Source organism: Giraffa tippelskirchi, chromosome 9 (assembly GCF_054371585.1).
Source record: "Giraffa tippelskirchi isolate mGirTip1 chromosome 9, T2T-mGirTip1v1.2.pri, whole genome shotgun sequence".
Taxonomy (NCBI): domain Eukaryota; kingdom Metazoa; phylum Chordata; class Mammalia; order Artiodactyla; family Giraffidae; genus Giraffa; species Giraffa tippelskirchi.
The window spans coordinates 53,590,379-53,614,644 of record NC_137283.1 but is presented as its reverse complement, the minus strand read 5'-3'; the positions used below and the strand labels follow the sequence as shown (position 1 = coordinate 53,614,644).

The following is a 24,266-nucleotide window of genomic DNA, read 5'->3' as shown; positions in this document are numbered from 1 at the left end:
GGGCTGGGGCGAGACGAGGGGCGTCCCTGTGAGGAATGGCTTTGCCTTCCCAAGCGGGCCGCTTGCCGGTCCTTCACACACAGGCTGAGAGGAAGCACCAAGTGCCCAGTGACAGTAAGACCCTGTTGCGCGCTGACTGCCCCCCACCTCTCAGGCCGACTGGACAGGAGTCCAGGCTCCCCACCCTTATGCTCGCCCTTGTCCCTCACCCCACTGCACTGAACAGGCCCCTCGCACAGCCCCCCTGGTCCCTGGGCGCCAGGATGACCAGGTTTTAGTCTAGACAGGCTGAGAGCACTAGCCCAGAAAGGTGAAGCCAGCCCTGCCCTGCGGCAAGGGGGTGCTCACCGGGGACCACAGGGCAGGGGAGGCAGCTCTCATTTTCACGAGTAACACAAGTGTGATGAGTTCCTATTCGTTATTAAGAAGAATCAGAGAGACCAAGACAGCGGCTAGATGGGGTCACTCATGGAGGTGGTGATGGCGGGGGAGGGGGGACACATTTCATCATGAGGGCCAGGCTGCACACCAGTTGGAAATATTTTGGATTTTTCCTGCATTTCTGTTTATGGCTAAGGCAAATCATTACTTCACAATTCAGGATCCAAGTTTCTCAAAAAATCGATGAAAGGAGGTCTGGAAGCGACTCCTGGGCCGAGGTGGGGCTCAGGCTATTATGAACCTTTAAATTCAAAAGGCTGCACTTCCTAAAAAGCTTATCTTAGGATGCTCAGCACATCGACTGGCAACCCATTCGGTAGAAGGATGCACAGCCAGGACTCTCCCTGCTCAGAACGTGCTGCTGCTTGCAAGGCCTTGTTCGCCCTGTGAGCAGCTCTGACGAATGAATTGTTCAGGGCAGACAGTCTGTTTCGTCATGTCTGCTGAGGCAGGAAGGACATTACAACACACCTGTTCTCACTCCGTCTCCGTGGGTCATCCGGGCCTCAAGCCCGCCTGTTTCGCTCCCTCTAGCCAGGGCCAGAGGGTCCCCCACCGGCCAGCACCTTCCAACTCAAAAGGAGTACGCCAGAGGGAAGTCGGCGAAGAGCAGGTGGTGGAGGACGGGCACTGCCGGGAAGAACGGGAGTGGGGCGGGCTGAGGCTGGCTGGCGGGCACCAAGCCGCCCAGCCCAGCACTCCTGCTGGACACGCACCCTCGCCCAGGCTGGCTCTCGACTCCTCGTCCTTCCTTCCATCCCTGCTCACGGGCTCTCCTGTCCAGCTCCCCAGATACTGGACCTAATAAATGACTGACGGTAAAGCAGAGACATCACTTTGCCGGCAAAGTTCGTGTAGTCCAAGCTATGGTTTTTCCATGAGTCATGAATGGATGTGAGAGTTGGACTATAATGAAGGCTGAATGCTGAACAATTGATGCTTTTGAACTGTGGTGCTGGAGAAGACTCTTGAGAGTCCCTTCGACTGCAAGGAGATCAAACCATTAAACATCTCAATAGAAGCAGGAAATGTGTCTAACATTCACTCATAATTTTAATAAAACTACAAAGCTATAACCAAAAGGAGGTTCCTTAACCTAAAAAGCTACAGGGAATATTATGATAAATGGTAACACTTTGGAAGCATTCTTAGTAGTCAGGAACAATTCAATGAATCTACTATTAGGGCTTTAAATCAACATTATTTTGGCAGCCTTGGCCAAAGGGGGGAAAAAAAAAACAAGAAAAAGAAATGAGGCATACAAATTGGAAGAGAAGAGCCCAGACTATTGCTGTTTACAAAAGATATGATGATCTACAAAGAAAATCTGAAAGAATTCTCAAACTATTAAAACTAATATGAGACACCCACCGTGTTGTTAGATATATAATCAACATACAAAAATAAATTTTGCTGTATACCAATAATAATTAGCACTTTGAAAACAATGTACCCCAAAGAGTCAGGGATGTTACTAGCAATTGTATTGTTTATAAATTAGTAACTTCAAATGTAGTTGAAACTCTCCCATCAAGGAGCTCCTGAGTGCAGGTCATGGTCCAAGAACCTCCCACGCTGCCTGTGAATCTAGGAACTGGGGCAGAGTCGTCACGTTTATCTCAGCACCGTGCTCTACAGCATTGTTGCTGCTGCTGTTCAGTCGCTACGTCATGTCCGACATCAACAGTGCCTTACAGAGGACTGAGTGTGATTCTGCAGTAGAACAAGAAAAATACTGAAGGCAAGAAGGAAGGATTGAGTGACTGCTGATACAAGCAGGATTTCTTTTTTGAGGGTGATGAAAATCTTTCAGATTGACTGTGGTAATGGTTGTACAACTCTGTGAAAATACTAAAAAACACTGACTTGCACACAGTAAGTGGGTAAACTGTAAGGTATATGAATAATATCTCAATAAAGCTGTTGTCATTTAAAAAAAAAGAAAACAAAACAACAAACAGGGACTTTCCTGTCAGGTCCAGTGGCTAAGACTCTGTGCTCTTGATACAGGGGGCCGGGGTTCCATCCCTGGTTGGGGAACTAAGACCCAGCGCAGCCAGATAAATAAATAAAACATACATGTTAAAAAACAACAACAGGCGCTGGTCAGCTGGCGTCCCGGCTGAAGCGGCGTGCGGTGAGCCGCGTGCCCCGGGCTCTGGCCGATGAGGAAGAGGAGGCCGAAGTAGAGGAGGAGGCCAAAGACGACAGTGACGAAGAGGAGGATGGCGAGGACGAGGCCGTCAGTGAGGAAGTGAGTACTGAATCTGAAGCTTATTCTATCTCAGATAACGGTTATGATGGAATTAAGAAGTTACTACAGCAGCTTTTCCTAAAAGCCCCTGTGAACACTGCAGAACTCACAGATCTCTTAATGCAACAGAACCATACTGGGAGTGTGATTAAGCAAACAGATGTTTCAGAAGACAGCGATGACGATGTGGATGAAGACGAGATTTTTGGTTTCATAAGTCTTTTAAATTTAACTGAAAGAAACGGTATCCCATGCGCTGGGCAAATTAAGGAGCTGATTCTGCGTCTCTGTGAGAAGAGCATGGTTGAGCAGCTGGACAGGCTTTTCAGTGACACTGCCAGGCCTGTGGGCTTTCTGCTGAGCGAGAGGTTCATTAACATTCCTCCACAGAGCGCACTGCCCATGCACCAGCAGCTTCAGAAAGAACTAGCAGAGGCACACAAAACTAACAAGCCATGTGGGAAGTGTTACTTCTACCTTCTGATTAGCAAGACGTTTGTGGAAGCAGGAAAAAGCAATTCCAAAAAGAAACGGAGCAACCAAAAGAAAGAGGAGTTAATGTTTGCAAATGCGGAAGAAGAATTTTTCTATGAGAAGGCAATTCTGAAGTTCAACTACTCCGTGCAAGAGAGCGACACGTGTCTGGGAGGCCGATGGTCCTTTGATGATGTACCAATGAAGCCCCTGTGAACTGTGATGTTAATTCCAGGCGACAAAATGAATGAAATCATGGAAAAACTGAAAGAACATCTGTCTGTCTAACCCATCTCCCATGGACCGTGGTGGGCTTGCTTCTGTACAGTTCCCAGAAGACTTGGTGGAGGCTTACTGAAAAACTCATGACTTTATTCAGATGAAGTTCTTCTACAAAAAGTAGGGTTCTGTCACCCATGTCTGCGACACATTTACAAAATATCTTTGCTTTTTAAAATTTTGGTCAAATTAATGGTTGATTAAAAACTTTTCCAGTAAAAAGAAAAACATGGGGTAGTAAAGAACTCAATAAAAACTTCTATTTTTAGTTTAAAAAAATATATAAAAAATAAAAAACAACAATAAAAAGTAAAACAAAAAAGTTTTTCTAGGCAAACACATCTTAGAACTAACAGTAAAACGTCACCTGCTTAGTACATTTTTCCTAAAAGTTTACAGTCGTTTTTTTTTCTTCTCTGCTTTAACCTCATAGTAATCTTTGGCAATATTGTTAGCTCCCTTGGGGCTCTGTTTTAGAGTTGGAGAAAGTGAAACACAGCACTCAGGTTGGCCTGTGGAAACTCCATGGAGTTGACTCTTGCTTGCTCTAGAAAGTGAGGTATCTAAAGAAAGAAACAGTACTGGAGGATAAAAGTTGACAGCTTTATTAAAGAAGGAAAAAAAGTGAATGAGAGGGTTAGGTGGCAAACTCTCTGAATTCAGGCAAGAATTCTCTTTCATCTTTGGTCTCCAGTACCTAGTCAGAGTCTAGCCCAAAGAAGGGGTCAATAAATATTTCTTTAATGCATAAATGAACAAGTGGGTGACTAAGTGAACAAACAAGAAAGGAATTTCCTAAGTGGTACAGGAGATCTGACCCGGGTTCCTGACATAGCTCCTAACTTCCTTGTAATTTGCTGGGTGACAGGACCATCTTTTATCCTGAGGGGGTGACTGGCGGTGTCCTCCTGGACGGCTTCAAGATGGGGGCTGGTCCCCAGAAAGACCACGGTATGACCAGAAGCTTGGAACTTCCAGCCCTGCCCCTCATCCTCTGGGGAAGGGAGAGGGGCTGAAGGTGAAGTTAACAGTGGATCATGGGGGACTTCGCTGGTAGTCCAGTGGTTACAACTTTGCCTTCCAATGTGGGGGGTGCGGGTTTGATCCATGGTCAGGGAGCTACTAGGATCCCATGGGCTGTGCCTCCTGGCGGAAAAGCCAAGACATGGAACAGAAGCAATATTGTAGCAAGTTCACTGGAGGCTCTGAAAATGGTCCACTTCAAAAAAAACTCTTAAAAAAAAAAGACTCTGTGTTCCTAATGCAGGGGGTGTGGGTTCGATCCCTGGTTAGGGAACCAGATCCCATGCGCCACAACTAAAAGATTCTATGTGCTGCAAATAGGACCCAGCCCAGCCAAATAAATAAATAATTTAAAAATAGATCATGTCTACATGATAAAGCCTCCATAAAAATCTCGGAAATAAGGTACTTGGAAATCTTTGGAGCTGGTGGTGCTGGGAAGGTGGGAGGGGCAGGAGCCCCCTTCCCCAAACCGAGCCCCACACATCCCTTCCACTTTGTTGTTTGTGAGTTGCGTCCTTGTAACCTGAGTTCTGTGAGTCATTCTAGCAAATTATGAACCTGAGGAGGGGATTCAAGGGAACTCTCAGTTCATAGCCAAGCCAGACAGAAGTCGTGGGACACCTGAGGAGACAGTCTTGTAGGAGGGGGGAGAGTCCTACAGGCCTGAGCCCTTGCCTGTGGGATCTGATGCTACCTCCAGGTAGATGGGGTGTCAGAATGGAACTGAACTGCAGGACACCCGGCTGGTGTCTGTGGAGAATTACAGAGTTGCTTGGTGTGGGGGAAAAAATCTACAGGTTTGGAATACCGGAGTCTTCTGTCAGTAATGAGAAACAGTGAGACAGTTAGATGGCATCATCGGCTCAACAGACATGAATCTGAGCAAACCCTGGGAGACAGTGGAGGACAGAGGGGCCTGGCGTGCTGCAGTCCATGTGGTTGCAGAGAGTCACACACGACTTAGTGACTGAGCAACAACAAAGGAGAAATGGGAGTTTTTCTTTCACTGGGTCTAGTCAGCGATCACAGTAGCATTTTAGATCCTCCAGTCTAGTGATAAAGGTGGAATCTCTATTTTATACATCAGGAAATATGGTACAAAATTTCTCAGTACCTGGTCACCTGGTTCCAAAAACAAAACGGCTATACCTGCATATTCATACCTGATGAGTAGAAGAATGCTCAACCCATCAACAACCGAGTGAGTCTCTATTCGATATGGGGACAAAGGAGAACAAAACCCACCCAGGATTTCCTATGACCCTCCGGAAGTCAATCACTCAGGCTGGAGAGGAGAGGACCCTGTCTCCTCCTTGTCGGGTAACTCGCGTCAGATGTGAGCAGACAGAGGGGTAAAGGCCCTGCCACGCCACTGCAGTCCCGAGGCAGCCAGAGAAAACACAGGATACACGGAGCCGGCTTCTGCGCTGTCATCTGAAGTATCTGCTTGCTGACAGACCGTCGTGGTCTTAACGATTTGCAGAGTTACAGACACCCTACCTGGAGGACGCCAGGGTAATGGGCGTCCGCTACAGACTCGGCACGCGAGGTATTTATTAGCGAGCGTTAAGAAGAGAGACCATGCATTCTTAGCAGAATTCTTCTGCCTTTCTGAGAGACAGGGAGCAGCTGCCACCATTTCACAGGGTGCTCTTCTAGTCCATACCCCGCTGCAGCTGCAGGGAGCCCCCAGGCTCTGTCTGCAGGCTCCAGCTCGGGTTTCCCGTGTGAGGGTGCTGTGCTGTCAGCAGCTGGGAGGAAATGCCTTCCTTTGTTTTACCTGCTTCAGGTTACCTGAGCCATGGTTAATGGGCGCGGGGAGCGGTGGGGTGGGGGGTGGTGTGGGTGTGTTGCCCTTGTGGGGTGTGTGTGTCTGTGTGTTACCCTTGTGGTGAACATACTCGTGTGTGTGTATATGTGTGTGTGTGTGTGCATGTGTGTTGCCCTTGTGGTGAAGATACTCTTGTGTGTGTGTGTGTGTGTGTTGCCCTTGTGGTGAAGATACTCATGTGAGAAATGAACAGAGACTTTTAACGACTGTTTTCTCTGTTTTGGCCTGGGGCTGCACTCTGGAAATGATAAAAGCGGTTCTCTCAGCTCAGCCTTAAATCCCAGAGTCCCCACGGCCAGTGTCCACATGAGGGGGCCGCCTGGGGCCCCATGCCCCGCAAGTGCACACACAGGCCTGTTCCACCATGGCCCCCTCCATGTCCCTGGCTGATTTCCCCTCCTCTTCTGGTTTTTCCATGTGAGCTGGATTTAGCAACTGTTGTTTTAGCTGTAATCAGAGACCGAGTGCGGCCCGGCCACTGTCACATCACAAGGTACTGTGTGATCCCTCTGTCACTTGCCGGGTGCCGACATCACCAGGGCACTTCCTTCGGAGCGTGTGAAAGGAAATCGGTGCCAGGCCCAGGTGGTAAATCAGGCTGCGCCGGGACCCCGGCCCTCCCAAAGGCAAAGCAACGCTTGTGGCTCCCCGAGGACGACGGAAATCCAACACCGGAGTGCTCACCTCTGCCCAGAGGTGGACTGGGAACGGGCCACGCATACGGTGACAATTAACAAGCATCCTCCCCTCCCCTCTCAAGGCCTAGAGGTGGGTAAGATGGATGTGCCTCGTATGGGGTGGGTCACCAGGACAGAAGAGAAGATAATGTTCAGGAAAGAATTTTCTGAAGATCATTGTAACATAAATGGACACGTACCAGCACACACCTCAGAAGGAGAAGGGAAAAGGTGCTGATTTTATTTTATAGGTCGAACACGTACGAAATGACCATCACAGCTCCTGGCTGGTCCTCACAACTCAGGGACACCGTCGGAAAGGACTTATGTTGGGTGTTACAAACACCAAGGAATCATTGCCTAGACCAGCGGACCCCAACCTTTTTGGTACCTGGGACCAGTTTCGTGGCAGACAATGTTTCCACGGACTGCAGCGGGGCGGGGGTGGGCGTGGTTTCTCAATGATTCAAGTGCTTTGCATTTATTGCACACTTTATTTGTCTTATTATTACATGGTGGTGTATAATGAAATAAATATACGACTCACCATAATGCGGATTCAGTGGGAGCCCTGAGGTTGTTTTCCTGTGACCGGACGGTCCCAGCTGGCAGTGACGGAAGACAGTGGCAGCTGCTCCCCAGCGCTAGCATCACCACCTCAGCTCCCCGCCAGGTCATCAGAATTCTGAGATTCTTATAAGGAAGGAGTAACCTAGACCCCTCGCAAACACAGTTCACAGTGGGGTTCAGGCTCCGGCTCAAATGTAATGCCACTGCTGATCTGACAGGAGGCGGAGCTCAGGCGGTAAAGGGAGCGATGGAGCAAATACAGATGAAGCTTCAGGCTCTTGCCCATCGCTCACGACCTGTGGTGTGGCCAGTTCCCAACCCTAACCCCAGGGGTTTGGGGACTCCTGTCCTATATAACTGAAATATATATTGAAATATAATTGAAGAAAGTAGGGAAAACCACTAGACCATTCAGGTATGACCTAGATCAAATCCCTTATGAGTATACCGTGGAAGTGACAAATAGATTTAAGGGTCTAGACCTGATAGACAGAGTGCCTCATGAACTATGGACAGAGGTTCGTGACACTGTACAGGAGACAGGGATCAAGAAAATCCCCATGGAAAAGAAATGCAAAAAAGCAAAATGGCTGTCTGAGGAGGCCTTACAGATAGCTGGGAAGAGAAGAGAAGCGAAAAGCAAAGGAGAAAAGGAAAGGTATTCCCATCTGAATGCAGAGTTCCAGAGAATAGCAAGGAGAGATAAGAAAGCCTTCCTCAGCGATCAATGCAAAGAAATAGAGGAAAACAACAGATTGGGAAAGACTAGAGATCTCTTCAAGAAAATTAGAGATACCAAAGGAACATTTCATGCAAAGATGGGCTCAATAAAGGACAGAAATGGTATGGACCTAACAGAAGCAGAAGATATTAAGAAGAGGTGGCAAGAATACACAGAAGAACTGTACAAAAAAGATCTTCACGACCCAGATAATCACGATGGTGTGATCACTCACCTAGAGCCAGACATCCTGGAATGTGAAGTCAAGTGGGCCTTAGAAAGCATCACTACAAACAAAGCTAGTGGAGGTGATGGAATTCCAGTTGAGCTATTTCAAATCCTCAAAGGTGATGCTGTGAAAGTGCTGCACTCGATATGCCAGCAAATCTGGAAAACTCAAGCAGTGGCCACAGGACTGGAAGAGGTCAGTCTTCGTTCCAATCCCAAAGAAAGGCAATGCCAAAGAATGCTCAAACTACCGCACAATTGCACTCATCTCACACAATAGTAAAGTAATGCTCAAAATTCTCCAAGCCAGGCTTCAGCAATACGTGAACCATGAACTTCCAGATGTTCAAGCTGGTTTTAGAAAAGGCAGAGGAACCAGAGATCAAATTGCCAATATCCGCTGGATCATCGAAAAAGCAAGAGAGTTCCAGAAAAACATCTATTTCTGCTTTATTGACTATGCCAAAGCCTTTGACTGTGTGGATCACAATCAACTGTGGAAAATTCTGAAAGAGATGGGAATACCAGACCATCTGACCTGTCTCTTGAGAAACCTGTATGCAGGTCAGGAAGCAACAGTTAGAACTGGACATGGAACAACAGACTGGTTCCAAATAGGAAAAGGAGTACGTCAAGGCTGTATATTGTCACCCTGCGTATTTAACTTATATGCAGAGTACATTATGAGAAACGCTGGGCTGGAAGAAACACAAGCTGGAATCAAGATTGCCGGGAGAAATATCAATAACCTCAGATATGCGGATGACACCACCCTTATGGCAGAAAGTGAAGAAGAACTAAAGAGCCTCTTGATGAAGGTGAAAGAGGAGAGTGAAAAAGTTGGCTTAAAGCTCAACGTTCAGAAAACTAAGATCATGGCATCTGGTCCCATCACTTCATGGCAAATAGATGGGGAAACAGTGGAAACAGTGTCAGACTTTACTTTGTTGGGCTCCAGAATCACTGCTGATGGTGATTGCAGCCATGAAATTAAAAGACGCTTACTCCTTGGAAGGAAGGTTATGGCCAACCTAGATAGCATGTTTAAAAGCAGAGACATTACTTTGCCAACAAAAGTACGTCTAGTCAAGGCTATGGTTTTTCCAGTGGTCATGTATGGATGTGAGAGTTGGACGGTGAAGAAAGCTGAGCGCCGAAAAATTGATGCTTTTGAACTGTGGTGTTGGAGAAGACTCTTGAGAGTCCCTTGGACTGCAAGGAGATCCAATCAATCCATCCTAAAAGAGATCAATCCTGGGAGTTCATTGGAAGGTCTGATGTTGAAGCTGAAACTCCAATACTTTGGGCACCTCATGCGAAGGGGTGACTCATTGGAAAAGACCCTAATGCTGGGTAGGATTGAGGGCGGGAGGAGAAGGGGACGACAGAGGATGAGATGGTTGGATGGCATCACCGACTCGATGAACATGGGTTTGGGTAGACTCCGGGAGTTGGTGATGGACAGGGAGGCCTGGCGTGCTGCGATTCATGGGGTCACAGAGAGTCGGACACGACTGAGCGAGTCAACAACAACAACATCAAGAAGGATGCCTGTCACCCGGGGGCATGACGGCTTCTGCCCCAGCCCCTCCCGGCACCCCGCAGCCACCCAGGAGCCCCTCCCCACCGTGGGCGACTCACGGGGCCAGGCTGTGCACTCTGTGCCTCTCAGAGGCTGGTCTGAGGGGTTAGTAAGTCCTGGGCTTGTTCAGGTCTCCCAGCACAGCATCACCTTCCACGTTACTGTGAAGCCATCTCTTTATAGAGTAGTTAGGCAGAGCAGTGGGAACACAGAAGCACAGGGTGTTCCCAAAAGACATGACTCCTGGCTTCGGGCTGTCAGGGCTCCCAGAGGTGTCACCGAGGACATGTGCCTATTTCCACAGGAAAGTCCCCACATGCAGGAGAGCCAGATGGAAGGAAGCAGGGGAGGGCTGGGGAGGCACAGGGTGACTGGCACGGTTGGGCGATGGGCTTGTATTCTGGGGACAGACAGGTTTACGTGGAACCTACTTGGCTGGCTACTAGCTGATACCTCGGCTCCTGATCTCATAAGACTCTTAGGACAATCAAATGAATTTATGTGCAGAAGCCTCCAGCACAGAGCTGCCTGTAGGCATCTGGCAGGCTCCCTCGTTCCCTTACTCACTGCAAGTCCAGTGCAGCCTCAAGCCTGTAAGAATGTGGCCCTTAAACTATTTCTATTGTAAAATGCCCCCGGGATTTCCCTGCTGCTACAGCGGATAGGAATCTGCCTGCCAATGCAGAGGACATGGGTTCCATCCCTGCTCCAGGAAGATTCCACAGGGCTACTAAGCCTGTGCGCCACAGCAGCTGAGCCCACGTGCTACAACTACCGAAGCAGGTCCACCTAGGCCTCTGCTTCACAACAAGAGAAGCCGCCGCCATGAGAAGCCTGCACACTGCAACGAAGAGCAGCCCCTATTTGTCAAAAGTAGAGAAAAGCCTGCCTGCAGCAACGAAGACCCAGCACAGCCAAAGATAAATAAATACATGTCCTAATGCTTTCAAACTGTGGTGCTGGAGAAGACTCTTGAGAGTCCCTTGGACTGCAAGGAGATCCAACTAGTCAGTCCTAAAGGAAATCAACCCTGAATATTCACTGGAAGGACTGATGCTGAAGCTGAAGCTCCAATACTTTGGCCACCTGATGTGAAGAGCTGACTCACTGGAAAAGACCCGGATGCTGGGGAAGATTGAGGGCAGGAGAAGAGGGCAAAAGAAGAAGAGATGGTTAGATAGCATCACCAATTCAAAGGACAGGAGTATGAACAAACTCTGGGAGATAGTGAAGGACAGGGGAGCCTGGCGTGCTACAGCCCATAGGGCCGCAGAGAGTCAGATGAGACTGAGTGACTAAAGAACAACAGAACTTCAGAACTGGAAAGGAACTGTGAGTTTAACAGGTCTTCCTTCGATTACCAGCTTAGAACACTGGGGTCAAGAGACATTGTTTCTGTTGTTGACCTTACTGTTTAAATTCACTTATTTTAAGAAGTAATTGTTAGAATTCAACAAAAGCTCTCTCTTTTAGCTACCTGCTCTGGCTTTGAGGCTCACGTCAAGTTTCTCCCTGTGCTGCAGCAAGCGCCCAGCTGTCATTTGGGGTTCAGGCCACTTTGGGAATGCAAAGGCTGTCAGATGTTTACTCCAGGATCTAACGACTCCCAGATGGCCATCTATATTCCAGGCTCTGGCTGAAGTCTGAAGCGTCAAAGCAAAGAGTGGTTACAAAACAGTGACTTGCAGGAAGACCGCACCTTCCCTGGGTTTTTCACACAAACTCTGTGTGCGGGCGTTCAGCTCCGTCACAGCACAGCTGTACGTAACCAACCGTGCCAGCTTCGGTCTTCTGCTTCCTCTCGCAGATCCTCCCCCCTTTCTGCACCCCCACCTGCTATCTGAGCGAGACCCCTCACCCCCCCAGTCCTTCCCCTTCCTCATCACCCTCACCCGGACACCAGGGACTGGACATTCTACCCTCTCACGTCACCCACTTCGTCACCCACTCTCTTAGCCAAGCCACTGTCCCCCCGGGCCAGTCCCTCACCTCCAGTTTGTCCTGCACTCCAGGGTCACTGTTCTGAAGCAGGGAGCTGATCACGTCACTCTGCTCAGAACCCTTCAGCCCCCCGTAGCTCTCCACGTGACGTCCCCATGTCGCTGTGGTGTAGCTGATTGAGTTCTGTGTGGCCCAGCCATCTGGCCTCAGCCTCCCACCCCGGCTCCGAGCTCTCCTGGGCCAAGTCACACATTGCTGGTCCTCCTCTCTCTCACCGAGTCCAGGCCTTTCCATGTGCAGTCTGGGGCCTGCAATGGTCTTCTGGCTTTCTTTCTGTCTGCAGCTCTTTCTAGTCACATCTTAGATGCGTCTCTTCCTCGAGAAGTCGCTGGAAGCCCCCAAGGCCAGTCAGTTCCCTCCTTGGACTTCTTCTGGGAACAGAGGAAGAATCCTAGTTCCTCCTTTTCCTTGTACACTGGCTCTGTCTCCTCAGCCGGGCAGACGTCCTTAAGGACAGGCATGGAGTCTATTTGTTCTCCACTGCCCTAAAAATCCTCTGTGCCCTGCCTACCTATTCAACCTGTCTCCACCCCGGCACTTGGCAACTACTGAGCCTTTTACTGCCTCCATAGTTTTGCCTTCTCCAGACTGTAATATTGTTGAAATCATACAGTACATAGCCTTTCCAGACTGGCTTCTTTTACTTAGTAACACGCACTTAAGTTTCCTCCCTGTCTTTCTTTTCGAGGGGGGGATGTATTTTTAAATTTTAAAAAATTCTTTTTTGGAGTATAGTTGCTTTGCAGTGTTGTGTTAGTTTCTGCAAAATGAACAGGCCATCCAGATACATTCCCCACCTTCTGGACTTTCTTCCCATTCAGGTCACCATGGTGCATTAAGTAGAGTTCCCTGTGCTCTATAGTACAGTCTCGTTAGTTATCTACTTTATACAAACTATCAATGGTGCATATGTATCAATGGTGTACAGGTGTCAACCCCAATCTCCCAATTCCTCCCACCCACCCCTTTCCTCCTCTGTTCTCTATGCGTGTCTCCATTTCTGCTTGGCAAACGGGATCATCCATGCTGTTTTTCTAGTTTCCACACATGTGTTAACATATGATATCTCTTTTTCTCTGACTGACTTCACTGTGTATGACTGTCTCTAGCTCCATCCACATCTCTACAAATGACCCAATTTCATTCCTTTTTGTGGCTGAGTAATACTCCACTGTATATATGTGCCACATCTTCATCTGTTCCTCTGTTGATGGACATTTAGGTTGCTTCCATTTCCTGGCTATGATAAATGGCACTGCCATGAACACTGCGGTACATGTATCCTTTTGAATTACAGTTTTCTCTGGGTGTATGCCTAGTAGTGGGATTGCTGGGTCATACGGGAGTTCTATTTTTAGTTTTTTAAGGAACCTCTGTTCTCCACAGCAGCTCTATCTGTTCACACTCCCACCATGAGGCTCCCTTTTCTCCACAGCCTCTTCAGCATGTATTGTTTGAAGATTTTTTTATGATGGCCATTCTGTAATCCCCATCAAATTACCAATGGTAGTTTTCACAGAACTAGAACAACAAAATTTACAATTCGTATGTAAACACAAAAGAGCCTGAATAGCCAAAACAACCTTGAGAAAGAAAAACAGAGCTGGAGGAATCAGGCTCCCCGACTTCAGACTACACTACAAAGCTACAGTCATCAAGACAGTATGGCACTGCATAAAAACTGAAATACAGATCAATGGAACAGGGTAGAAAGTACAAAGATAAATCTATACGCCTATGGTCACCTAAACAATGACAAAGGAGGCAAGAATATACAATGCAGAAAAGACAGTCTCTTCAATAGTGATGCTGGGAAAACTGGATACTAGATAGCTAAATGAAAAAGAACAAAGTTAGAACACTCCCTAACACCATACACAAAATAAACTCAAAATGGATTAAAGACCTGAATGTAAGGCCAGACAGTATAAAACTCTCAGAGGAAAAAACAGGCAGAACACTCTGACATAAACCACAGCAAGATCTTTTTTGACCCACCTCTTAGAGTAAGGAAAATAAAGTAGAAATTAACAAATGGGACCTAATTAAAAGTTTTTGTATAATAAAGAAAACATAAATGAAATGGAAAGGCAACCTTGAGAATGGGAGAAAATATTTGCAAACAAAGCAACTGATGAAGGATTAGTCTCCCAAATAAATAATTTATGTAGCTCAATAGCAAATAAACAAACAACCCAATCAAAAAAAAAAAAAATGGGCAGAAAACCTAAACAGGTATTTCTCTTCTGTGTCTTTTTCATGGCTTGATAGCTTACTCCTTTCAGTACTGAATAATATTCCATTATCTGGATGTATCACAGTTTGCTAATTCATTCACCTAGTGAATGAAGGACGCCTTGGTGCCTCCAAGTTCTGTGGGGCTTTGTATGGACACAACTTTCAAAATCATCTGTGTAAATACCAATGAGTGTGACTGCTGGATGGAGGATAAGAGCATGCCTAGTTTTGTAAGAAACTGCCAAACTGTCTTGCAAACTGCCATTCCCACCAGCAGTGAAGGACAGTTCCTGTCGTTCCACACCTTTGCCAGCATTAGGTGTTGTCAGTATTTTAGATCTGGGCCATCCTCATGGGTGTTGTAGGGCTTCCCTGGTGCCTCAGTGGTAAAGAATCTGCCTGCCAACGCAGGAGACACTGGGGACACTGGTTCGATCCCTGGGTGGGGAAGATCCCTTGCAGCAGGAAATGGCAACCATCTCCAGTATTCTTGCCTGGGAAATCGCATGGACAGAGCAGTCTGGTGGGCTACGGCCCATGGGGTGACAGAGTTGGACACGACTGAGCATGGATGCTACGCTACGTAGGTGTGTAATAGTATCTCATTATTGCTATAATTTACAATTCTCCCGTGACAGATGATGTGAGGTGTCTTTTCGTGTGCTTCTTTGCCATGTGTATGTTTTATTTGGTGAAGTGGGGTGTACGGGGGAGTCATCTCAGAGCTCCAGCACCTGACACTGGCTGGCACAGAGCCAGTGCTCAACAACATCAGCTTAGGAAGTACGTCTTATGTTTAAAAAAACCAAAAAGGAGCTGTGCGCTGTCCCCACAACACACACCCCTGTGCCTTTATTCTGGCCATTCTCCACTGCAGGACCACACCGCACGACGGGCCAGGCCTGTTCAGGACACGCGAGGTTTCCCACCGCTGGCTCTGCCCCATGCTAACTTCAAGACCCCCCACCAACATTCTTTTGTTCAACCTCTCTTATGGCAAAGGCTGTATTTAAGTATGGGTCGGGCTTCCCTGATAGATCAGTTGATAAAGAATCCACCTGCAATGCAGGAGACCCCAGTTCGATTCCTGGGTCGGAAAGATCCACTGGAGAAGGGATAGCCTACCCACTCCAGTATTCTTGGGCTTCCCTTGTGGCTCAGCTGGCAAAGAATCTGCCTGCAATGCAGGAAACCTGGGTTCGAACCCTGGATTGGGAAGATCCCCTGGGGAAGGGAAATGCTACCGACTCTAGTATTCTGGCCTAGAGAAGTCCATGGGGTCGCAAAGAGTTGGACATGACTGAGCGACTGTATTTAAGTACACAAGACAGTTTATTGTCTGATCTTTCATGAAGCCGTAACATCTTCGAGCAGGACTATCCATCACTTTAAAGAAATAATTATTTATAAAGCTTACATAGTCCCTTGGGCTGCAAGGAGATCAAAGCAGTCAATCCTCAAGGAAATCAGTCCTGAATATTCATTGGAAGGACTGATGCCTGAAGCTCCAACACTTTGGCCACCTGATGCGAAGAACTGACTCATTGGAAAAGACCGTGATGCTGAGAAAGATTGAAGGCAGGAGGAGAAGAGGATGATAGAGGATGAGAGGGTTGGATGGCATCACCGACTCAATGGATATGAGTTTGAGCACGCTCTGGGAGATGGTGATGGACAGGGTGACAGACAGCCTGGTGTGCTGCAGTCCATGGGATGCAAAGAGTCGGATACAACTGAGTGACTGAACAACAGAAAAATAAAAACCAACTGACTTTTTGGTGAATGAGTATTAACATACATGTCTCTGTGACCACCTGCATCACAGTCTTGTTCACTTTCGATTCTCTCCTGCAACTACAGTTAAGACGCTGAAGAAAATTGCACCGCGTCTCACCTAAGACGTGGACATGCAGAAAAGTGGCCCGTTGTATCATCTGCCTTTCATGAATTAAGATTAAAATGCAGTTTCCATCAAGTCCTCTCAGGAACGCTGACCAGAGACACCTGGCTGTCTCTCTCATGGGGGGAGTCCTTCCCTCCTCACCATTCCGCCCGGACACGCCGGCACCCAGATCACGCTCTCTCTCATGGGGGCTCCCCCAGAGCCTGTATCAACCTCTCCCCTCTCAGAATTCTCCACTGACGCCCTTAGTCCTTCACTACTGAACACATCACACACCTACACACACCCACACACATGCTAGTCACCATGCCTGTTCAGTCTTTCCTGCAGGACGCAGGCTCTGTATCTCTCTGTGTGGCTGGCTACGTGCTATGCCAGAGGCTTGAGGAATTCACACTTGCCTTGAGACTCTTACAAGCAGAGTGGTTCGACATGCCCGACTCAGTCCCTTGTCCCGCCAGGGACAGAAACACAGAGGCACTTTTGGAGCTTCAGTCATTTTGACAGCCAGTGGATTACACAGCAGAGAATGCCCGAGGTGCAGTCAGTGCACAAGAGGTCAGTGCTGGCAACAAGAGTGAGGGGCATTTTCTGCAGCAGGAGGTCCATCTCGAACCACCCTCTCCCACTGGGAAAATTACTGAGTTTCTTCTGTTGAAGGGATTACGCACTGAGCACGAGAAACTGCTTGTTGATCTGAAAACTGAGGGTAAAATAAGCATCTTAAGGAAAAGGACTATAAATGCCCATCTTTAAAGTTCACCTTGCTTCTCTTACCAATTCTGAAATGAGTAGGGAAAGTTGCTCAGTCGTGCCTGACTTTCTGCGACCCCATGAACTGCAGCCCACCAGGCTCTTCTGTCCATGGGATTCTCCAGGCAAGAATACTGGAGTGGGTAACTGTTCCCTTCTCCAGGGGATCTTCCCAACCCAGGGAGCGAACCCAGGTCTCCCACATTGCAGGCAGATTCTTTACCATCTGAGCCACCAGGGAAGCTCTGATTCTGAAATGGGAAGGGAAAAATTCCGCTAAAGAGCTGAAAGTGTGGGCTGTAAAGTCATGCTTCACTTGCCCAGACTCAAATTTTGACTCCATCACTTTCCCTAGGTGTGGGAGCCTGACCAACAACTTCATCTTTTGGAGTCTCACATTCCTCTCTGTAAAGTAGGCATCAGTGGTCAGTGAAGGTCACACAATCTTGTCCGACTCTTTGCAACCCCACAGACTATACAGTCCATGGAATTATCCAGGCCAGAATACTGGAGTGGGTAGCCTTTCCCTTCTCCAGGGGATCTTCCCAACCCAGGGATCGAACCCAGGTCTCCCGCATTGCAGGCAGATTCTCTATCAGCTGAGCCACAAGGGAAGCCCAAGAATACTCGAGTGGGTAGCCTATTCCTTCTCCAGCGGATCTTCCTGTCCCAGGAATCGAACCGGGGTCTCCTGCATTGCAGGCGGATTCTTTATCAACGGAGCTATGAGGGAAGCCCAAAGCAGGCATGGTAAAACTTTTAAGAGAGTGGCTGCCGAGATTAAGTAAGATAGATCCTGTGAAGCACTAAACACAGGACACAATAGGTGCTTCTAAAAGAGGAGCTATGAGGTGTATTCTTACTCTTACGCTTGCTACTTTTCACAAGGCATTTAAAGCATTAATACATTGCTTCACTTGATCGTCACAGTTATTCTGAGATGGAACATTAATCCCACGCCAAGGCAGAACCAAAGCTCAGACTATCACTGGTGACTTGGTTTTGTGGTCCCTTTGGCCAGACTGCAATGCCAGGCTCTGGGGCCTGTGAACTCCAGGGTGGAGCTGAGAAATTGAAAACAGTCTCTTTACTTCCAGCACTTGGCCCAGAAAGAGAAATGGGGTCCAACACTTAGGGCTGGCTGGGGGGGGGCAGGTATGGGGGTGGAAGAGTTGGGAGGGGGGCGCTCCAAGAGGCAAGCCGGCTGTAAAGTTAAGAAGACGCTCAAGGCCACTGGGTGGTGGAAGTCACAGATGCTGGCAAATGATCCGAGGGAGCTTTGACTCCAGATGGCATTTTGCCAACTGATTTAACGTCTACATGTTCAGCTATCAATTCTACCCCCAAGCCTGGAAGCTGTGCTGCCAAGAACAGCGTGGTCAGAAACACAAGTTGAAAAGAGAGCAGAATCAGTTTTTGTTTCAATGTGGAGAATGTGCTGTTTTCAGCATGAAAACCTGGGAAAAAGATGCAAAGAAAGGCAAGCTTCTCCTAGCTGACGACGAAACCTACTGTGGTGGACGTGGGGGGTAGGACGTGGGGGGCGCCCACAAGGAGGGAAGAGAGCTCTGAAGGCCAAGATGTCCTCCTGGAAGGCCTGACTAGACCCCATGATCTCTGCCTCACTTGGGGTGGGCATGCAGGCTGGAGTAGGGAAAAAAGTAGGGGACCTCGGGGGAGGCAGTCTGGTTCATAAATTTGGGGCAGGGGTGAACGTACAAAGGCAAATAAGAGATTATACTGTAAAATAGATGTTCAGACATGAAGCGGGGGGGGGGAAGTGATCTGCTTGAGAGCTGGCGGATGTCTATTTCAGACAAAGCAGCCAGTCCCCGAGATGCTAGAGGCCCAGTGAGCGGGATAGGTGCCATTCCTGGGCCGGATGAAAGATGATCCTGAAAGTGGCCGGGGTGGGGGGGTGGGGGGAGAAGATATAAGATTTCAGGCAACTCTGCGTCAGTCAGGCACGTACCTTCCTTCTGATTTCTGTGGACGCCAGCTGGCTGGGGGGAGGGGAAAGGCAGGCGGGAAGAATGAAGAGATCTCCTCAGTGGTGGAGGGAAACGGGAAGTCAGAGGGAGGGGGAGACACTCTAGGTTCAAAGAAATCAACTTAGAAAGCTTCCTTTATAAAAATAGCCACTGCCCAATCCTAGCCTATTTATATCACCCCTCCGAGATCGCTATCAGGACCCGGGCCTGCAACACAAGACCCAGAGAATAACCCTCCCAAATGTGGAGCGCTGGCTGCCTGATTTACGGGAGGGTATCTGAAACGGTGGTGGAGCAACTAAGTCAGGGACAATGTGAGCGCTGGCACCACACGGGGCACTTGTGAGTGGGTCTTGCTTTACAGAAATAGATAGGTTCCTGAAAAGTTGGCCCGAACGTGAACTCAACTAATGGGAGTCATATTTTCCTAGTGAAGCACATTTTAAAATTGGAGATGGATTAGGAGAGGGGTGGCCAAACAAACAAACAAAACAAACAGCGGTGACCCGAAGACCAAACAAAAGCCATCCTTCGTTCGGCAAACTTGAAAACAGCCCTCACTTAAAAAGCTATTATAAATGCTCATAAAACACAAACGATTTGTCGGCAAACATATGCCCAGCGCCTCTGACATATAAGAGGCTGCACCAGACTTTGGGCGGTGGGGCAGGGTTCCAAAGACTCCAGTGCCTGCCCCTTGGGAGCTCGCTCGCAATCTGGGGCTATAAAGAAAGGCATACTAAATATTCACGTTATCTCCCCCTGGATGGAGACAAGGGGTGTGTGAGGGGTCGCCTGGCCCTTTAAGTGCTCTCTGGCCTTGGAACAGCTCTGTCTCCCTCCTGCCAGGAGAAGCCGACCAGCTCGCCTCTAAGTATGTCTTTTCAAACCCTCTGTCAAACCCTCCGTTTATAAGTTAAAGGCTGCTGGCCATGTGGTGCTGCGTCACAACTGCTATTTATTTAACTTGAAAAAAAGAAAAGAAAGAAGAAGAAGAAACAAAAAAAACAACGATCTGGGCACTTTATAAATTAGAAGAGTTAGGGTACTTAATAGCTCTCTGAGAAGTCAAGGGCCTGAACAACCCAAGGGGTTGTTATTTTAAACTTTAAAGGGCATTTGCTCAGGGATCTGTTTGTTTGGAAAAGGCCTGCCTCCTCCTACTTGATGCTCCCCTGCACACAGAACACTGGTCACTGGTGACAAGAACAGACGCCTAACTTGTTATTAGCTCCATAGCTGCAGATCAGGGCATACTGGGTTTGCGTTAAGCAAGGGACAACACACCAACAAAAATGTCTCTGTGCTAATGATGACAATGCTGCCAGTAGCTACTGCCATGTGAACAGGACTGGGGAACAGGAGCTAAAACTGTGCTACATCCCCCAGACACTGCGCACCCCAGGAGCTGGTACCACACCGGGGCCCTGTTAGTAACAGTGAAACTCTTCCTGGCATTTTTGACTTAGACCTGAAAGTGTACAGAATAAGCAGGACACTTTTTTTTTTTTTGAAGAAACACTTTTTGTTTCATGATTATCAATGAAGCTATGGCAGAGACTGCTGGTTCTCCTAAAATCCATTCTTTCTGCCTGCGATGCAGGAGACCCGGGTTCGATCCCTGGGTCGGGAAGATCTCCTGGAGGAGGGCATGGCAACCCACTCCACTATTCTTGCCTGGAGAACCCCATGGACAGAGGAGCCTGGCGGGCTACAGTCCATGGGGTCGCAAAGAGTAGGACACAACTGAGCAACTCACACTTTCACTTTTACAGATAGAATTCCTTGCTGGTTCTCCTAATATTCATTCTTTCCTTCCTTTTACAGACAGAATTCCTCCTTAGTTTTTTACTAGCAAGATACATGGCTGCCCTGGAGATGACTTTTCCCAGTCTGCCTTAAAATGCGGATGACCATGTGACTAACAGTTGGCCAATGGGAGGCAAGCAACTTCCGGGTCATGCCCTTTAAAAGGGAAATCATTTGCCCTCAGCTTCCTCTTTCCCTCTTTCGATATTCTGGAGTGTGGACCTGGCAGTGCCAAGCCAGGTTTGACAAGACCTAGCAGGGCTTCTTAGTTCTGAAGTCTAGAGACGGCAAAGGGGTCTATTTACGTAGAACTGTTGGTCTATAAACTTGGATGGGGAAAATGCTATATAACTTTATTTTCACTAACTTCTATCTGAAGTTAATTAGTTCCTTCAATTATCAGGTAGGGGAAAAAACACACAGAAGTATTAGCAACATCCAGAACTCTGTCAGCAACAGACATTTACAGATAACCTCATATCACAGTATACTTGTTACGGATTATTATAAAATATTATATAAACTCATTAATATTTTGAAATTATAGTCGTCATTATACTTGCCCCTAGATCATTACTTGATGTCTTAATAAAGCAGATACTGCTATATTATAGGGCTCCCCAGGTGGTGCTAGTGGTAAAGAATATGCCTGCCAATATAGGAGATGCAAGAGATGTGGGTTCAATCCCTGAGTTGGGCAGATCCCCTGGAGTAGGGAACAGTAACCAACTCCAGTAGTCTTGCCTGGAGAATTCCATGGACAGAGGAACCTAGCAGGCTATAGTCCATGAAGCTGCAAAGAGTCAGACATGACTGAGTGACCGAGTGCACACACTACATGAGCTTGTTTCATTTTTAAAATTACTTTTGTAATTGTATTTCAACACAACTGCTTTCCTTTGTAATTCTATGTATTTTATCTTACTCATTTAAAAATACTACTCTGTGAAGTGGTCTGTAGGCTTTGCCACACTGTCAGAAGGATCCATGGCACACCAAAGCATGTCATGAAGCCTTACCTAGGGACTGGCCGAGTCTAGGGACCTAAGTTCCTGAGGAATATCTAAGGAACTCAGGCCCATGGATGGCCTTTGCAGCAGAGCCACCCTTCAAGTTGTGGAGCACTCCTCTAGAGCAGGGCTGCCCAACAGAATGATCACAGAGATGTTCTATACGTGCTGTTCAATACAACAGCCTATAGTCAAGTAGCTAAAGAGTGCTTGAAAGGGGACCAGTACAACTGAGGAACTAAATTTTATCTTATTTTAATTCATTTAAATGCAAACAGACACATGTACCTAGCAGCTACCATACTGGATAACACAGCTCTAGACTCTTACATGAGAGAGAAGCGTATTTCTGTCTGGTTTGAACTGTGACATTGTGGGGAAACCCTGTTATAGTGCGAAGCTTAACCTATATCTCAACTAACAGACAAGTTCACCTGGAGTCAATAATAATAAATATACTAGGGACAGAAGGCACAAGTGTAGACACAAACTCAACAGGTAAAGAAAGTCACTAACTGAAACCAAGATTTACAATAAGAATCTTCTATTTACAAAGCATTCCCATGCACCTTATTTCAGCTGACACCTCTAACCACCCTGTGTTTATTACCGCACCTATCTTACTCTCGAAGGGTCAGGGGACTTTGTTGACATTACAAAGATGGTAGACCCAGAAGTCAACTCCAGATCCTCCTACCACACCTCACGCCTTCTGGCATTTCAAATGCCTCTAGATGGTAGTCCACCGTCAGAAGTGGCCCAGCAGCTGCAAAAGACCCACAGCCAGCACTTGGCTACCCCAGCCCACTTCTAGATGTCCATTTGCTCCTAGGGCACACACAGCTGCCAAGCCCTTTTTCTGGCCCTGTGAGCTTTGAGATGCTGCAGGGATCTGAATTTCCCAAATTCCTGGCAAACAGCCCGTTTCCTTCGGAGTCTACTATCTTGCAAGGACTTCTGAGTTCTGGGAATGGTGGTTGAAAAACTCTTCTCAAGCCCAGGAAAGGACTTGGAAACGACACTGTCTTTTCAGCAAATCTTACTGCCAGGGTCAATTCAATGACAGCTCACATTCTTCCTTTTGAAATTAGTTCAAAGAACACTATTATTTTAGAACAACAACCAAACATAGTAACAGGTTATAATTTTATCAGTTAACAAAACGGCCAAGTCTTAAATTCTAAACAACAAAGACACCAAAAGGAGCAAAGCCAATAGTGAGGTGTGACAACACCCCACAACTCAAGCTTCCATTTGGAGGCTATGGTATACCCGCCCTGCCTTTGGCCAGTCTTGGCTCTACCTGCCAGCACACCCATATATTCCCTAGCCTATAGAACTCCTATGTATCCTTCAAAAAACCCAGTCTGTCCACTCTCATTATCACTTCTTCCACATCACTTTGCCAACAAAGGTCCATATAGTCAAAGCTATGGTTTTTCCAGTAGTCATGTACAGATGTGAGAATTGGACTAAAGAAGGCTGAACACTGAAGAATTGATGCTTTTGAACTGTGGTGCTGGAGAAGAATCCCGAGAGTCCCTTGGACAGCAAGGAGATGAAACCAGTCAATCCTAAAGGAAATTAACCCTGAATATTCATCAGAAGGACTGATGCTGATGCTGAAGCTCCAATACTTTGGCCACCTGATGCGAAGAACTGACTCACTAGAAAAGACTCTGATGCTGGAAAAGATTGGAAGCAAAAGGAGAAGGAGGTGACAGAGGATGAGATAGTTACATAGCATCACCGACTCAACGGACACAAATCTGTGCAAACTCCAGGAGATGGTGAAGAACAGGAGAGCCTGGTGTGCTGAAGTCCATGGGGTCACAAAGAGTCAGACATGACTTAGCAACTGAACAACAACAACCACATTGTTTAGTTCTTTTTAAAAAGTTTTCATTTGATTACAAGTCATAAATATATATGAGCAAAGTTTAAAAAGACAAATAGTACCAAGGCTTGTTACAAAAAATAGCAGGCCTCCATCTTCCACTCTCTGTGGTGAGTCACCTGATACTATTCAAGTAATGTTTTACCTCTGTATGTGAAAATAATATGTACAATACAATACTGGGACATAAGAAATACATATTTGGTCACTCAGATGACTGAAATATATTTCTCACACCTATTTGGCCTTCACCCACGGTTCCTGATTCACAGCTCCCAAAACCTTGGAATTTACTGAGTGATGAGAGCAATGGGTGCATCTCAAAATATTAGATCCCTTGTCCTTCATTTCTGAAAACTCTTGAGAACCATAAAGGTGAAATGGGCATCTGTTTACTCATAACAAGTCCCTTTCCACCGTGACTGGTTCGCAATAAGGTGACTTTTGGAAATCTCCTAAAGATGGGGTCAGGGGACTGGCTGCCAGGAGAACTAACCATGAATAGAGGGCTGTAATTACCATGAATAGAGGGCTGTAATTTTCAGTTCCACCCCCTGATTTCCAGCAGGGGGAAGGGGGCT

General features: G+C 47.3%; 1 protein-coding gene and 1 pseudogene across 22 annotated transcripts in view; one reads left to right on the top strand and one right to left on the bottom strand.

Annotated features, from left to right (window-relative positions):
* The window catches only part of ATG7 (autophagy related 7), a 512,414-nt gene that overhangs the window by 60,629 nt on the left and 427,519 nt on the right, over positions 1 to 24,266 (bottom strand). The window lies entirely within an intron of this gene.
* On the top strand, positions 766 to 3,548 carry LOC145520837 (BRCA2 and CDKN1A-interacting protein pseudogene; annotated as a pseudogene).